Source organism: Pelmatolapia mariae, linkage group LG3_W (genome assembly GCF_036321145.2).
Source record: "Pelmatolapia mariae isolate MD_Pm_ZW linkage group LG3_W, Pm_UMD_F_2, whole genome shotgun sequence".
Classification (NCBI taxonomy): domain Eukaryota; kingdom Metazoa; phylum Chordata; class Actinopteri; order Cichliformes; family Cichlidae; genus Pelmatolapia; species Pelmatolapia mariae.
Window position 1 is genome coordinate 67,909,960 of NC_086229.1, and position 17,788 is coordinate 67,927,747.

Genomic DNA, 17,788 nt, shown 5'->3' on the forward strand with positions numbered 1-17,788 from the left:
GAAACACGACAGCGGGGAGCACGAGCACAGACGTCGGAGGGGAGCACACACACGGGAGTCAAGGGAGCGATGGGGAGTTATTGTGTTTACAGCCTTCACTGTAAATAAAGTGCACTGTTTGCATCGCAGAACCATGCGTTTTGGGTCCTCATTCCAACACTCCCCACGGAATGCCCTGGCATTCCGTGACACCGGTGGTGCCAGTGTCCGGCAGCCTCGCCTCTGTCAGTGCGCCCCAGGGTGGCTGTGGCTACAATGTAGCTTGCCATCACCAGTGTGTGAATTTAAATCTACTTATGCTAAATATTGGCTGTGCTCTAAACCAAATCTGGCTGAGAATACATGAAATGTGCAAACTGCAGCTACACTACAGGATCAGATTGTGGCTCCATAGACAATGCTTCTTTAATCAGTTTATTGATTAAAGTTTATTTTTTCCCCCTATATTAACAGCATGAAAAAAGAGCATATAGACATGGCTGAACAGGTTGCATAATTGGCACTGAATATCAACATCCACCTTTACCCAGCTGCCCAATGACTCTCGGCCAGTAACCTTTAATTACTTACCCAGTCTACACAGTCTCTTTTCCAGGGTCCAGGACATTTCACCAAAGTATTGCCCCCCACAGCTGTAGCAGCCACTGCAGCCCCTTAAATATCCTAATATCTCTGCCATTACAATATACAATGTGAGAAATCAAACGTAAAGCTGAAGTGAACAGTACAGCAGCGAAATGTCAAAGACCCTGGTGAAGACATGAATAAACACAAGACACTAATAATATCAATGCTAGCTTGCCAGTTAGTTTCTCTGAAACCCAGACCAAATCCAGTGTCAAAGATCTTGTAATAATACATTTGGTGAGGAAAAAGTACACATGTACTTTTTAATTTAAAATCCACTGTGGTGCTGTCATTATTAAATTTACTAAAAGAAACAATGCTAACCTTCACAGTCTTGAAAGTGTGTGAGGGATCTTCCTTTAGAAAATGAGGTCCTCTGTCCTCTTCCTTTGTGTAGGGCTCTGGTCAAAGAAGTCAAAAAGAAAACAAAAACACTTTTTAAACAGTGTTTATGAAGCATGTAGACAGCTCCAAATTCACAGCTTTTTGATGCATAATTCCATCAATATATGATTATCATTGGAGATTTTGAATCAGGCTTATCAGGACATTCAAGTAGAATATGATATCCAACCTACCACCAATATACATAGATTCTGTAAAAGTTACCACACTAAATGTCCAGTTGTGAAATATGATGACAGACTTTACTTATCAGCTTTCTTTCAATGAGTTCATCAGTTGAACTGGATAACCTAAAACTTAAACAAAGGATTAGATTTCGCAGTTGAACACTTACATCATCTCCGAAGCATCTTATGAGCCTAGTTAGCCTTTCTATGCCGCTCTTGATTTTGTACAGCTCCACGAACCTCTCCATAATGGTCAAGCACAGCAAAAAGGAACCCTTTCAGGTCAACAGATGTAAGACGGGCAAATTCTGCTTCAACCTGAGCAATAGAAGAAGAGGGGTGGAGAGTACAGGCAGAATTAAAAAAAGATTCTTTGAGACCCAAATTTAAGCAAACAGTCATCTGAGGCCCATTAGAGAAAACACAAACACACAAAAGCAAACAAACAAAAAGATGCACTTTACCTGCCGTTCAGCAAACAAGGAAGTTCAGAGAACAATAAGCTCTGTCTTGAAATCTTTTAAAGTAGAATGATTGTGAAAATGACTTATGTGATGTAAAACTTTAGTAAACGTGCGATTAAAAGAACACTGAGTAAAAGGACAAGTAACAGTTTCCTTATTCCTCAGATGTTTACCTTGATGAGCAATACTGTTTTAGTCCAACTGCCTCATTAAAGTTACACAACAGGCTTTTTACATTAAAGCCAGCAAGTCCATTACATACTCCCTTTTTAGATCTGAAATACTGTGCAGATTCTGTGTATATGTAGTGGACAGCAATTTACCCCAAAGAGCGCAAAGTTTGCAAGTCCACCTCATTTAAATGACAAAGTCAAATGTGATCATCTAGACCTGTGAAAATAAATTAATGACAAACTTGCAGTTATGGATGTTATTACAACCACAAGAACCTAAACAGTCTGCTCCATTGCTTTTGTTAATGAATCATTTGTTGGTAACACGTCTGAAAATTTAGTTTATGCCACCTGCATGTGATCATCAATAGTGCCATATTACTTCTTAAGAAGTACCCTGACACTACAATCTTTATATCATTTGTTCTACAGAGCTATTAAATTACAATATAATCTGAGGTGTTTCCAGTATGACAAAATGCACAAATTGTAACTTACCATTTGACTCCACTGACAAAAATAAATCCCCAGCATCAAGTTTGGCTTCACAGACCTAAAATAAGTAAAATAAAAATATATGTTATAATTATATTGTTTTCGCCATTTATTCATGTTTGCTAATTTTCTGACATATAAACAATGTTAGTTTTGTTACAATACAGAGAATGCAGTTTAATTAAAAGGTAAATTATGCAAAAAAAAAAAAAACTTCTGCAGTATACCATGCCAAAAATCAGTGTCTCTGATGCCAATTATTTTATCACTACAGCTCGTTTAGTATGGAAACTCACACAATCTAGTCATACTGATCACAAGAGTTCAAAAATAAGTCAAAATAGTGAGCTGTTGTTAAGCATAAAGCATTTCAGGGTAACAAATAACTGCACAATATAATTAAAGCAAAAAATAAGCACACTGGAGGACTATCTGATAAAAACTAATATAATGCTGGTTTGTAGACCATATTTTGTCTCTGTCCTCAGTGCACTCTTGCAGCTTAGCATGCAGCAGTTAATAACACCTTAAGTGATTACATAGGGGTAAACAGATGACAACAAGCATCCGAGTCCTGCCAAAAAGGTCTTTTTGAACCCAGCCAGTTATCGGAAATATTGCCAAAATGAACTTCCACCAAAATACAACAGCCTGTGAACTTGAAAGGAATTTACAAGTACAGAGACAATATGAAATAAGCTTTATTAATTAGCTGAGTTAGCTTGCTAATATCGCAACAGGGTGAGTGCACAACCTTAAAGCTAGCGGCACAATACTTGTGATTTGCTCAGCGCCACATTAAACCCATAAAAAAGGCCATATGTCAGTTTATTAGGTCAAGTTTGGTCATGACACACAAGCTGGACCTTGTCGGCTAAAGTTACATTAGCTAAAGCAAACATTTCGGTAAAAGAGAAAAACACACGTCATGCCATAAATTCAAAACATGTTCCAACTTTTGTAGCTCTCTTTCCTTATAGTTATAACCAATGTTACTCACCTTGAAAGCATATTCCAAAGAAGACGATTAGAAAACGTCCAAGTAAAGTGAGCATGTCGTTAACCGCCAATTCCCCATGATGCACCTCGGTAGCAGTCACGTGAGGCAGTTTTGAATCCTGCTGTGCTCAACTTACCCGCATTGTCAAGTTCACATAAGTTTCTGATTTAGCTGGACATGAGTTTTCAAGTTAGCTTTTTTTGGTGTAATTGGGACGTTTTTAACTTGTAATTCTATGTTATAACAACAACTTCAGTCATCTATCGTCAAACTGATATAGAATAATATGTTGAAATAACAAACAGCTAGAATTACATTTTACAGTGCAGGGGTTCTTCATATAGAGCGAAAAGATCCAGGTGCATCCTCAGAACAAACTCAACAGATGACAAGCTCTAATGTCAACTTTTCAACTGCAACCACTCAGACATGTGGGCATATTGGGGCCGGTCATGAAGTTGATGCAGTTTTTCCTATAGTTCCAGTTCAAGTTAAGAGCCAAAAGAGCAATAAAATTGTGCAAACCTATGCGTTTTTGGATCCTGGAAGCTCAGGTACATTCTGTACAGAAACTCTGGCAAAAAGACTGAATTTAAAAGGTAAAAAGACCAATATCCTTTTGAGAACAATGAGTCAAGATAGGATTGTTAGTGCACAAGTTCTGTCTGGTTTGGAAGTGTCTGGGTTGGAAACGAATGATTTCATGGCATTGCCAGATGTTTTGACTCAAAAGACCATGCCAGTTTCTACAGTCAATATTCCCCAGCAAGGCGACATCGATCAGTGGCCTCATCTTAAACCTGTTAAACTTCACAATATTAATGCAGATGTGGAGCTACTGATAGGCACTGATGCTTCCAACGTTTTAGAGCCATGGAAGGTGATAAACAGTGTGGAGGATGGACCTTATGCTGTAAAAACAAAAGTTGGCTGGGTCATAAATGGTCCCCTGCGCACTGGAAGTAACAGTGGAAATAAAACCAACTGCACTGCTGTAACAGCCAATAGGATTTCTGTTGAGCGTCTTGAAGAAATGTTGATTAAACAGTACAATCATGATTTTAATGAAAGATCATCAGAGGAGCAGACTGAAATGTCCAGAGAGGATCTGTGTTTCATGGATATTGTTAGTAGTTCAATAAAGCTTATTGGAAATCATTATCACATTGATTTGCCTTTCAGAAGAGAAGGTCCGAGCTTGCCAAATAACCTCTGTGTCGCGGAGCAGCGTCTCCAGAGTCTCAGACAGAGATTTGAAAAGGATGCTCATTATAAGGATGAATACACTGAATGTGTAAACAACATGCTTGAACAAGGATATGCCGAGTTCACACTACAAGGCCTGCACAGGAATACAGGATGAAAGTGCATTTGTTTGGAGCAGTATCTTCACCAAGCTATGCAAATTATGCTCTACAGAGAACTGCAGATGATAATGCACAACAGTTTCCAGCTGAAGTGGTTGATACAGTCAAAAGAAACTTTTATGTGGATGATTGTTTGAAATCTGTTGCTTCAGAAGAGGAGGCAGTGCACATGGTGAAGAGGCTGACAGATATCTGCGCTAAAGGAGGATTTAAGCTTTCAAAATGGATCAGCAACAGTCGCACAGTGCTCATGTCAATCCCAGAGGAAAGAAGAACAAAGGAAATTAAGGATCTGGATTTGGACACTTTCCAGTTCAAAACCTCCCTGCAGGACTGTCCAACAACCAGAAGGGGCATTTTGTCTGTGGTCAGCTCACTGTATGATCCTTTGGGAATCTTGTCTCCCTTCAGTATGCCAGCTAAACTGTTGCTACAAGAGCTTTGCCGACAAAATTTGAAGTGGGATGAAGTTATTCCCCACTCTCTTTCCCAGCGGTGGTGTGATTGACTGGAGGATCTCCAGCTGATTTCAAAGTTCAAAGTGGAACGTTGCATTAAACCAAGTTGCTTTGGAAGACCAGATAAGGCACAACTTCATCATTTTTCTGATGCAAGTCAAGATGGGTATGGAACGGTGTCATATTTAAGGCTGGAAAAGAATAACATCACGCACGTTGCTTTTATCCTGGGAAAGGCAAGAGTTGCTCCTCTCAAGCAAACTACAATTCCCAGGTTGGAATTGACGGCTGCAGTTCTTGCAGTTCGAGTGAATATGCTTCTGCAAAAAGAGCTGCAGGTAAGGTTGGAAAAATCAGTTTTTAGACTGATAGACAACAGTACTGAAATACATCTCCAATGAAACCAGAAGATTTAATACTTTTTTTGCAAACAGAATCGCTGTCATCCGAGAAGCAACAGATGGGAATCAGTGGAGATACGTTTCTTCCAAGGAGAACCCTGCAGATGATGCATCCAGAGGCATGAGAGCTGGAGATTTCCTCAAATGTAGAAGATGGATAAAAGGGCCAGAATCTCTCTAAGTCAGAAAAGGAATGGCCTAAACTGGATGTGGAGTACCGTGTAATTTCTGCGGATGATCCAGAGGTCAAAAAGGACCTGACAATGAATGTCATTGTGAAGGAATTACAAAATCCTACCAGCTATCTTATCCACTACTTCTCGTCTTGGGCAAAACTTAAAATCTCTGTAGCCTGGTTTTTAAAGCTGAAAGAGGCCTTGGTGTTGCTGGCGCAGAAGAGGAAAGAGTTGCTTGCTGCAGGTTTGAATAAGAATGACCTGGAAAGTCAGAGGGAAGTAGAGATAAGAATGGAAATATTTAAGATCACTTTGAAAAAAGGAAATCTGACTCCAGAAGACTTAGTAAAGGCAGAACAAGAATCGAGAGTTGAAAGAAAGTTTGACTGAGCTGGACCATGCTAAAATTCAAAAAGCTTTTGTTCAGGATGGCATGAAATGGAACTTTAACATCCCAGCAGCTTCTCACCAAGGCGGTGTGTGGGAGCGCCTCATTCGTTCAATAAAGAGTATTTTAGCCTCAGTTCTCAAGGAGCAAGTTCTGGATGATGAAGGACTCCAAACAGTCTTCTGTGAGGTTGAAGCTATATTGAACGACACACCCATTACTAAAGTTTCGGATGACTCAAATGATCTTGAAGCACTGACACCCAATCACTTGTTTTTGCTCAAAAATAAACCAGTTTTACCACCAGGAGTGTTTCATCCAAGTGATCTGCATGTCAGGAAAAGGTGGAAACGGGTACAGTAAATGGCAGAGTTGTTCTGGAAGAGATGGCTTTCTGAGTACCTACCTCTGATGCAAGAAAGACAGAAATGGATGAAGACTAAAAGATGTCTTATACCTGGAGATGTTGTTTTAATTGCAGACGCTACAGCTCCAAGAGGATCATGGATGATGGCAAAAGTCTTAAGTGTAAACCAGGATGCAAAAGGCTTGGTGCGTTCTGTGAGACTACAAACAAGGACCAGTGTTTTGGAAAGGCCAGTGACAAAACTTATTTTGCTACTGGAAGCCGCATCGTGAAGAAAATCCTCAACGAAGATTAAGGACCTGCTTAAGGGAATAGCTCCTCCTTTTGGGACTTTAAAGTAATTGTGATTGTATGCACAATTAGGGGCCGGAGTGTTGGAGCTATTTGTTCTTTATTTTTATTATTTTGAAATTAGTTAAAGTTTGTTGTTAGTTTACTTATATTTTGGGGTTTATTTACAAGTTTATTTGTCGGTTAATGTTTTGTTTCAATGTTTTGTTTGTTTGTTGTTACTTTGTTAAATTAGTCAGTAAGAGCTGTAGGGCCATTTTGTTACTATAAATAAAGAGACTGGTATAGGACCAGCATGCATTGGGGTGGGCCTATGGGTTTTTACCAGAGCAGGAGAAGCAGCAGTAAGGATCTTGTTATTGCTTGCCAAAATGGATGAATAAACCATAAAAACGCGACTTTCAAGTTTGGACAGTGGACTTCTTTTGCCTGCGTACGAAATATTACCTCAGTGCAGCAGTGACTTGTGGACTTTAAATTGTGGGACGTTTGGTTTGTCAAAAGTAAAGGAATTGCCACTACAGTATTTGTTTTAATTTGTTTACTGGTTTGCGTGCACTTAGGAGTTTTCAAAAAAGAAAAAAAAGATCGCCAGATCCGATGGCAATTTCATGCTTGCAGCATCATTTATTCTTATAATAATCACACGGTTGCTGAAACAGTACATTCAACGGCTGCAGCTCTCCCGCTGCCAGCTGTACACATCACCACCACCACACCTGCAGCGGCATCGCAGAACACGCCCCGCCACATACCCCCATCTCCCGCTTCAGGCCGGGGAGTCATCCGGCCGAACCTACTCCCCACTCCGCGAGCAGGCGAGGGACCATCGGTACCCCATGCCCTGGCCCAGCGACGGGGAAGTGTCCACTCTGGCGGTCGCCCGCGCCTCCAGCAGAAGCCCCGAAGCCCCGGAGCCGCCGCTGTGGAAGCAGCAGGCATGGAAGTGAGCCGGGGCTCACAGGCAGCTGGGCAGACAACCGGCACGCTGCATGGTAAATGGCAAATGGTAAATGACCTGTATTTGTATAGCGCTTTTCTAGTCCCTAAGGACCCCAAAGCGCTTTACACAACCAGTCATCCACCGATTCACACACACATTCACACACTGGTGATGGCAAGCTACATTGTAGCCACAGCCACCCTGGGGCGCACTGACAGAGGCGAGGCTGCCGGACACTGGCGCCACCAGTAGTGAAGTGTCTTGCCCAAGGACACAACGACCGAGACTGTCCAAGCCGGGGCTCAAACCAGCAACCTTCTGATTACAAGGCGAACTCCAACTATTGAGCCACGATCGCCCACATGGTCCTGCGCGCCGGCCTCTGTTAAGGCCTCTGTTGGAGGAGGCCGAAGCGGACAGCACGGCGCCCTCGGGCGTGGCACGACCCCCACGCACCTCGACCTCCGTCTCCAGCATGGCAGCATGGCTGGCGCGCCAGCCTCTGGCTCACCCCGAGCCGCGCGCTGTCCACCCTTACAGTGATCACACGGGTGCTGTGACAGTACATTCAATGGCTGCAGCTCTCCCGCTGCCAGCCATACACATCAACACCAAAACAAACAAAAGCACAAGCAGCGCACAGGTTTTAAGCCGGCGAGGCATGATTGTAGATGCCGTGAAGGTGAGTCCATCTCACCTGCAGCGACATCACAGACCACGACCCGGCACAATAATAAAGCATTTTTAATTTAATTATAAATTATTTCTCTTAATTATGTCCTGGTTTTTAACTATTTAATAATAAAAAGGGAAACATCACAAAAAACACTTAAGGTCATGAAAATTAATTGCGATTTAGCAATTCAATGACGCATCCACCTTATTTATTGAAAAGTATCGGTATCGGTATTGGTATCGGCGATACTGGTCCGTATTTAATTGGTATCGGGTCGATACCAAAATATGCAGTATCGCACAGCACTAGGATGTACTACCACAGTCGACTGTCGTAAAGCAGCTGCAAACCAATAGCTGGTTTACTCCTAAACTCAAAAAGCTGTGGCTGGAAAAGAGAAAGGTGTTCAAAAGCGGAGACAGGGACTGCTACATAGAGGCCAAGTACAGGTTCACTAAAGAAGTGGACATTGTTAAACATCAGCACTCTGAGAAAATGCAGCAGCAGATCTCAGAGAATGACTCAGCCTCTGTGTGGAAAAGTTTTAGGAATATCACCAACTACAAGCCTAAAACCCCCCACTCCACTGATGACTTGCTCTTGGCCAACACCCTTAACGACTTTTACTGCCGTTTTGACGAGCCATCAAGCAGCCTTCACACCTCCAACGGCCCCAACAATAGAGACACTTTGGACACTCATTCCCCCACCTCTCCCCCCTCCATAGAGCCATCACCACCATCAAACACTTCACCTATAACACCTCCCTCCACACCCCACACCAAGGAGGATTTCACACCACCTTCTCCCACCACTACTCTTTATATTCATGAAGCAGATGTGAGGAAGCAGTTTAAGAGTCTGAATGCTCGGAAAGCTCCTGGCCCAGACGGTGTGTCTCCTGCCACCCTCAGACACTGTGCAAACGAGCTGGCCCCAGTGTTTTCTGGCATTTTCAACTCCTCACTGCAGGCATGTCATGTGCCTGTCTGCTTCAAGTCCTCCACCATAATCCCTGTCCCCAAGAAACCAAGGATCACTGGACTAAAGGACTACAGACCTGTGGCTCTGACATCTGTGGTCATGAAGTCATTTGAGCGCCTGGTTCTCTCCTACCTCAAGACCCTCACGGCCCCCCTCCTGGACCCCCTGCAGTTTGCATACAGAGCCAACAGGTTTTTAGACGATGCTATCAACATGGCTCTACACTTCATCCTGCAGCATCTGGACTCCACACACCACGACCATCAACTTTGCTAAATTACTAATGGAAAACATTGACCAGGCAACTGCAATTGAGCAGCAATGTCCATCCAACTCTTTTCATGGTTGTTGTAGTTGTCATAATTTTGTGAGGCCACTTTGAATAGCCTCGGATACGGAAGCGTAGAGCTGCCACCCAGGCAAAAGAAAAATAGAGCTATATCATGTTATAACATGAAAAGTATATTTTTCTAACAATATACCTTTCATGTTTGAACAATATAATATCACGTTATTACAATATACATAATTATCACGTTCGTACAATATAAATATTATATTGCACGAACATGAAAAGTATATTGTTAGAACAATAAACTTTTAACGTTATAAGGTGATATAGCTCTATTTTTCTTTTGCCTGGATGGCAGCTCTACGCTTATGTACTCGGATGAGCTTGCCAAAGTTCTACAAGTTGTGCCTCCATCTCTTGTGTCCAGATCACACGCTGCACTGCCGTGCTGCTCCACCTTTTCTCTTTCATTTCTGTGTTTGTGCGTGAGCAGTGTGAGAGGCTGAGTTGAGGGGCGACAGGATTTCAAACAGGTTTGATTATCATGCGACCATACGATTGATGATTGGGAGCTGGTCGTGAGGTGTTAACGGCTTTTCAATACCCCATTTATACTACACGATGCACACACAATTAAGGCAAAACAGGGGCCAATCCCCAAAACGGTTGCGCGACTGAAAAATCGTCTCAAAATGGGCCAAAAATCGCATAGTGTATGGCCAGCTTTTGGAGGCTAGCTCCAAACAAACATCTGCAGCTTCGCAGTGTATACAGCACTATAATGAGCAGACCTAATTCTTTTGAAAACCTTACATCTTTCCACAGGTCTCCACTTCATGAGACATCACCTAGACATAGAGCTGGATGAGGCCAGCACAAACAGCGGCCTTTTTTGACGAAGATGATGGATCCATGGGGTCAGGAAAGCCAGAAGCAGGGGAGCTGGAGAGGTACCTTTCATGTCCATTCACTGGAGGTGTGGATCTATTGCATGGCTTTCCTCACATCAAGAAGCTGTCGATCAAAGTCAATACAGCTCTTCCTGCATCTGGAGCTTGTGAAGGACTTCTTGGTCATGCAGGACTCCTGGTTACTGCTAAATAGTTACAGCTTCACAGAAAGAACCTTGAGAGAAAACTGCTGCTGAAGCTTAACTATCACGTCACTGAGTGAAGAAATGGCACATTTTTGCTAAATATGCAAAAATAAATGCACACCCATACAACTTATGGTAAACTGAGCTGCCTTGTATGTACATATGTTGAAGATGCCACGTTCTAATGTTTTCTCTGAGGCTGCTGTGCCATTTGGAGCAAAAATTAATATAAAGTTTACAGCATATCTTGTCACTGGAAATTGTTCGCACCGTTTATATATTTATATTATTTACTGTAGGTATTGGTGAAAAAAGCTTTTTGTTGTGAAAAACGGAAATCTGGAAATTAGAATTGTTGTGCCTTATTTTGTTGATGTTTTTACATATATTCCTTTTCAAAACAGTAAAATTTGTATATTTATTTATTTTGTTTGATAACATTTATTTAAAAAATAAATTGGACATTTCAAATAGTTACTTGCTACGTGAGTAGTCTTTTCTCCAAGTACTTTTTTACTCTTACTTGAGCAACTTTTTTGACGACTACTTTTCACTTTTACTTGAGTAATAATATTTTAAAGTAATGCTACTCTTACTTGAGTACAATTTTTGGATACTCGACCCACCTCTGAATGTCACAAGCTACATCAGATTACACACACTCTCAGGCCTACAGCTAAGCCAAACTGAAACACAGACCAATCCTTCCTTATTCCTCTGATCTAAACAGATTTAACACATCATATTCTAATAATTATTTTCTTGTACTCACAGTGTGTAGACTTGAAATATCTGCTCGGTTTATAAAGATATCGCATATTTGCAAAAGTGCTTTGACATTTTCGGAGACGTCTGTCCACCAGCTCGATAGCTAGCCGAGAGCTCAAGGTTCACTGAAGCCGCAGAGAACGACACAACTCCTGGCACATCATTTTCAGATCACCGCATACTTTTGCTACTCAGGCTAAACATAATATATAAGTCACTTAGATAACCTAAAAATTTTATTATTTGGCTTTTTTCAGTGTTTTATTTGTTTGTGAGTAAAACGGTTTGGCTGAGATTATAGTTATAGTTTTCACACAGCTGAATAAACGTCAAACAGAAAACTGAATAAACAGAAATGTGAGATGGTCGCCAGTGTCCTGTTATATTTTAGATAGCAAGGAGCAGACGGCCGAGTTTACTAAACTCCACTGAGACAGCGGTGACGCTAATCAGAATAGTGACGTGTCGGTCGCGAACGAAATGGCTCCTTATCGCGAGCCGTGTTTTTTTGTTTGTTTGTTTCTCTCACCCTCTCTTTCGCACTTTTTTATTCATGCTTCACTCTGCATGCGAGCCTTGTGCTTTGCGCTGGGAAGAGGGGCGGTAGTTACACTTGCAGTAGCACAGGAACAGAGCGGAAGGGAGAGACAAAGAAAGAGAGCCAGGGACAACAACGGCTGTGTCCCAATTCAGAGACCGCACTCTTGAAGTACGCATTTTGAGTGCGATTATGTCACCGCCACGTGACGACGGCTGTCCCAATTCGAAGTGTACTTCAAATGCATACTCCAAATGTGCCGTTGATTTCCTCAAATATCAAGCGTGGTCCGGTGCATGCTTCGTGGTCCCATATATCCCACAATTCATAGCGTGGCGTTGGGTGTGGATAGTTTTGCCGCAAAATACAGCAGACGGGAGCAGCCGAAGAGTGAACTGTCAAAAGTAAGTACTGAATATTATGTCACTTATTTATGTGCGAATGTTTAATAATAAAGAACATTAAAACATTACTGTTGGCCACATGTTGTCAAAGTTATGTGACATTAGTGATGTTTGTACTGACTTGGTTTTAAAGTCTTTACTTTAAAATATACGCTGCTCAATAGTCGACCTTAATCTTACAGAGAATGTGATGATTTTATGGATAATTAAAGTCAGTCATATATCCACAAACACAACAAGCTGAAAGTCAGTGATGCTGCTCGGTTTGCAGTCCTGAATATCACGGCACAAGCAGGATTCACTGCACTGTTAATGTTAGCTATGTTATATTGCTGCCTCTGTTCGGTGGTGTCGAGCCAAACGGACTTTAACGTGTGTTTGAACGAGCTGACGGTTCACTCGTTAAGCTGAAAGAAAGATGCTTTAATCACAGGAGTCACACAGGTGTCCACTGTACCATCTGGGAACTCTTCTTGTTTAGCACTTGTAATAACACAAACCAAGGGCGTAGATTTGGTTTTGGCATTGGTGGCGACGGATGATTCAGCCATCGAACCCTGCCCTGCTTCTTTTTTTTTCCTTCTTACATACCTTCTTACAGATGCTATTCTACATGCTTTTAAACCATTTAAAATTACAATTCATCATTTTATATGTGAATTATATAATGTTATATTACTATTAAACAAATGACTAAGTATTTTAGACTTTAGTTTACTTCAGCCATATTCCATATATATCAGGTATCATACAAAAATAAAAACAGCTCAAAATACAGTCATTACAATAAAAGAATATGACTTTAAGGACTTAACAACATTACTTCAGTTATAGTACACCAACATCTCTGATACATTAGCACTAAGGGAACACTGAATGACCTGGTGGTTTTTGTCCATAAACTACTCATCTAAGATTACCATAAAAGATCTCTCAGCAAAATTATGCAACATTTTAGGCACATTATTGCCTCTATCAAATAAGTGAGCTGGGAGTTTTTATTCTAAACATGAACTACTGTTACAGCAACAGACATGGACTACTGGTGCCCCACACAACAACTTAATGTCCACTATGTGAAGGAGCCAAACACATGCCTTCTCCTCTTGTTAACTGAGATAAACTGCTGGCATATTTGTTTTACATCTACAGTGTCCAGTCGCCCCTGGTGGACATGGCAACACGTTATTCATGGTTACATACAATATTAGACTAATGTAGGCCAAAGCCTAAAATGCCGGGAGTTTGCTGTTCTCGTCGGCTCAGATATTTGAAGTTTACACAGCTACATTCTCGCTTGAAAATATGTTAAATGTTTATTTTGTGACCCATAAAGAGTAATAAGAGTAATATTAAAACTAAGTAGCTGCAGTAGTAGTCACAATTGTTGGAAACTGGAATTGGCTGGGCCAATCTGGGATATGGTTTTTCAATTTTGTTGTCCGGGTGGAATAATGGGAGAAACTCGGGAGAATGGTGGCTTTGGGGAATTTTCGGGAGGGGCACTGAAGTTCAGGATTCTCCCAGTCCCTGTCACCTGTCTTTCTGTCCTGCACTCTCTCTCTTTTTCTTTCTCTCTGATTGTGGAATAAAGTATGAACAAGTACTTATAAGTTACACTTGTGTTTGAATCCTGCAGCTTATCACACATTCGATTTCCATGTGTGACAACTGCAAGTGTCCAGGGTGAGGACAGACTGAGGGACCCACTGCTGCACATCATCTGTGAGGCTTTGCACCCCTGATGATCCACCAGGACAAACTCAGCAGTGTGTGAGGAAGAGGAGGCGGAGGGGGGAGGGGGGAGGGGGGAGGGGGGGAGAGCCAGCAGCAGCTGACAGATGGAGAGAATAGACAGACTGTTCCCTGTTTGTTAAGGGCTGCTAGGAAAGTTTAAAATAACTAATTGTCTGTCCTGAATCAGTCTTATTGGGTAATGTTCAAATAATGTTATCATTCCAGTGTTTTCAGTGTGGGAGAAAGTACTCAGAGCCTTCAAGTTACACACTATGAAAGGCAGCAACAAGTTTAATATTCAGAAACCTAAAGTATGTATCAGCAGCAGAATGGAGCTAAAAATAAATGTTTGTTTCAGTTCTATGAAGCTTTGAGTATTTTGGATTAGTAGTACTGCTGTGTTTGTTGCATCATATTGCTGTAATTGTTTATATGCTATATATTCTGAGGTAAGTTGATCTATAGTGTTACATCATATTCTATAAGGATGTTATGTGTTTGCATACTTTCTGCCCAGTTTGACCCATTTAGCAGAAGTCAGCCTGTTTAAGGCTCTGATATCTATTCTGTATGACTTACAGCAGTTATGACATGGTCTGATTTTCTCACCCAATAAAGGAATATTTAATATGTCAGTCTACTCTTCATTCTATCAGAAACAGTTTTCACAGCTCATACATTTATATACTATTGCTGTGTGATTTGTTACTATTACTGGAGGTCCGCGGCTCCTAACCATAGTAAAGGGATCTCTGGCTAATACGTCGGGTTCGTAGCCGAAAAATAGATTTACTTTGTTGTCTGGGTCAACTTTACTTGCGAGAGACAGAGAGAGGCGTTGAAAGGCTGCTCCAACCGAACTTATTGTTTCGGAGGAAAACACGAACACAGTGTACAGTGGAGTCTGAATAGCTTACATTCAACTGGGCACTCTTCTTGGCTGCAGTGGTTATTAGTATATTTACATGCTTCCAGCTCCCGTTTCTGCTCAATCACAACTCCTACTTTTCCACTCTCCTTTTTCTTCCTCCTCACACTCACAGACACATAACGGGTACGGCAGTCTATTCTCACTGCAGCACAGACTACACTGCCCATGAGGTTACATTCTTTAGAGCTATGCCTGTAGCATTCTTCCTATTAGCTTAGCACAACAACAACAAAAAGGTGCTCTCTCACCCAGGAAACACCAATGACTTTCTACAGTCATTGGGAAACACACAGTGGCATAGAGAGCGTAACCCTGTAACCATGGCAACCTTAACGCCGCCTGAAATAACAGAAAATAGCTGTCAAACAAAACCCAAACAGTCCTGACCCGCGACAATATGAAACATGAAAACACTGCCGTGTAATCCATTTATTTCAACAAAGTAACTGTAGTTTAAATACCACCTTTTTAAATGATAACTGTAATGGAATACAGTTACTTATATTTTGTATTTTAAATACGTAACGGCAGTACATGTATTCCATTACTCCCCAACACTGACAACGTCACATTAGAAAGGTCTAGTAGTCATCCACAACTAGTTCCAGTTGCGGATGATAAAGGATTCAGAAAGTTTATTCATGCAGGCCCATATGACAGAGAATGTACATCTTCTTTTTGTTTTAAAATTTTTTCATATTCATTTTTAATTGTGTTGTGGTTTGCAGTGTTTTGTGTTGTTTCACTTTAAATTTGTAAAAAGAAAAGGCTGAAATTTTAAATAGTTAAAAGTTGAAATGTGAATAATTGGTTTTTGTATTATATGATTTATTTATTACATTTTATGTGGAGTGAATAAATAAAAATTTACGGTGGTCCCTAGAGACAAAACACGTACAAACTTCAAAACACGTACGAACTCTGAAGCACGTACAAACTCCAAAACATGTACAAAAGACAACAGAAGTGCTCCAGAATTCTAGGGGCAGTGTTGAGCTTTTGTTACCTAGTGGCTACACAAGCCAGCAAGTACCAACGACCGGATCTGGTGTGTGGTAGTAACAGGTAAATGAACTTTTTTTTTAATTATTTGAATATATATGAGTGCTTATGTATAAATACACAAACAATACACATATGCTATGTGTAATTTCAGGGATCTAGGTAGCTCTGGTTTGGAAGTTCAGTTAATGCTAGAAATGGGTTTTTGAGTTTGTACGTGCTTTTTGGAGTTTGTACGTGCTTTGTCTCTAGGGGCCACTGTATATATTTATATATAAACATATATAAATAAAACCACTTTTTTTACATTAGTAATTCCTTTTGTGCATAATTTTATATTATTTTAATAATAAATTAATTAAAGCAACAAAACAACCTGAAGAGCCAGTTCGGAACCGAAAGAGCCGGCTCTTTTTAGTGAGCCGAGCCGATTTTCTAAAAAGATCCGAAATCACATCACTACAAGGAAGAGTTTAGGAAAAGGAGATAGGCGCTAATTTTGAAATAACACCCCACGTGGTTGTGGTCAATCACGTGATGCCACAGTAAGCAATCACTGCAGAGCCGGAAAAGGGGGCGGAGAAAGTGTGTGTGCAGGAGATGACTCGAGCAGAGAGAGCTACTTTTTCATAAAACGGGAGTGAAGTAGTAGACTTACAGGAGCATATACCACTACCAACGATTGGATTGATATCTGCATCGACCTGCACACCCTTTGTCTCCTGGATCGTAGCTCAGATCAGCGTGAACAACGTGGGTCTCTGCTCCCTGATCTGTTTCCTCGGTTTGGAAAAACTTCCAGTTTCATCACGGAGTTTCTCTCGGTTTGTGGGCTCATCTAAAGGTAAGCACCGAGCTAACTTTAATGTGGGTTCAGTTTATGTTGAGTTTATCTCTGTTGAGAATAATAGATTGCTTGGTATACATTGGAGTTAGAGAGACTGTAGAGTTTATAATTGCTTGCGACATTATAATCTGGCGCTTGCTAACTGTGGTCAAGTGAGCCTTCACATACTAAGTCACAGGCTGTGTCCCAATCACTGGCGGAGCGGGGGGGTTGCTTACTGGGCTTAAGCCCGGGTTATTTTTTCAGAAGCCCGGGGTCTTTTGGAGTGTAATTTTGTCATAGTTAGATGCCTGGCTGACAACTGTAAAAAACAAAAAACTACACACAATATTCGAAGCACATAGTGCACATTGTGGGAATTTACGACTGTGCGTAAATCCCCTCTAATATTGGTATGATCCGAGCTCAGGCACTAAGCGACGGAGCGAGGGGGTATGGAAGAAATATAGTGTCATCAGAATCCAACTATTTTTAGACATTGAATTTATAGCACTGAATTTTTATCCTCCAAATTTCCCTGCAAAAAATATTCACCTGCAAAAAATTCACCTGCAAAAAATTCAACTGCAAAAATTCACCTGCAAAAAATTCACCTGCAAAAAATTCACCTGCAAAAAATTCACCTGCAAAAATTCACCTGCAAAAAATTCACCTGCAAAAATTCAACTGCAAAAATTCACCTGCAAAAGTGATGACCTTAAATGACCCAAGCCAGAGCAATCAGCACTAGATCGAGTTGAGCGGCTCTCAGCCAATTAAATTACGCTGTTTGATCACATGACATCGTTAGC

At 41.1% G+C, this 17,788-nt stretch overlaps 1 protein-coding gene across 4 annotated transcripts in view; it reads left to right on the forward strand.

Annotated features, from left to right (window-relative positions):
- LOC134624754 (zinc finger protein 234-like) overlaps positions 1 to 17,788 on the forward strand; it is a 196,269-nt gene that overhangs the window by 161,587 nt on the left and 16,894 nt on the right. For 2 of the 4 annotated variants that reach the window (XM_063469780.2, XM_063469782.2), the window contains exon 1: positions 16,735 to 16,994. The exons of the other annotated variants lie outside the window; for them this stretch is intronic. The gene's annotated coding sequence lies outside the window, so the exon portion shown is untranslated. Of the gene's footprint in view, positions 1 to 16,734; positions 16,995 to 17,788 lie in introns of those variants that run through there. 4 annotated transcript variants of the gene reach the window in all.